General features: G+C 69.0%; 1 protein-coding gene across 1 annotated transcript in view; it reads left to right on the forward strand.

Moving 5' to 3' along the window:
• H696_01636 (hypothetical protein) overlaps nt 1-496 on the forward strand; it is an 8,495-nt gene that overhangs the window by 1,216 nt on the left and 6,783 nt on the right. The gene's annotated exons all lie outside the window — the stretch shown is intronic.

Consider the following 496-nt stretch of genomic DNA (forward strand, 5'->3'; position numbering starts at 1 on the left):
CGTCTCTCGCTCCCTCTCTCTCTCTCTCTCTCTCTCTCTCTCGGCTGGCTTTGGGCCTCGGGGTAGGGCGGGATGATGGGGCGCGGGGCAGCATTTGCCCGCAGGCGTGCATGCTGAAGGTTGCGGGGGAGGAAGGCGCGCGGCCCCGGGCCAGGATCCGCAGGAATTATTCTGTCCTGCCGGGGGTAAGCCTGACACGATGGCTCCAGCGGGTGACCACAGCCCGTGGGGAAGGGCGGGGAGGCGGGGAACGAGGGGCCCCCGACGCCGGTCGCACGGCCAGATGCCCGCGCGTGTGGGGCTCCCCATCGGGGGGCCGATTTGAAATGCGCTCCCGGCCCCGGGGGCGAAAAAGGCGCACGCGCGAGATCTCTCGTCCCCCCCGGTCCGGGATAATATATGGCAGAAGCCGACAGTCAGAGCGCCCCCTAGACGAAAGGTCTCCACTCGCTGGTGCCTTTCTCGACCCGCGGGCCAGCCGCAGTTGTCTGCCCCG

This window comes from Fonticula alba (assembly GCF_000388065.1).
Source record: "Fonticula alba strain ATCC 38817 unplaced genomic scaffold supercont2.2, whole genome shotgun sequence".
Lineage (NCBI taxonomy): Eukaryota > Rotosphaerida > Fonticulaceae > Fonticula > Fonticula alba.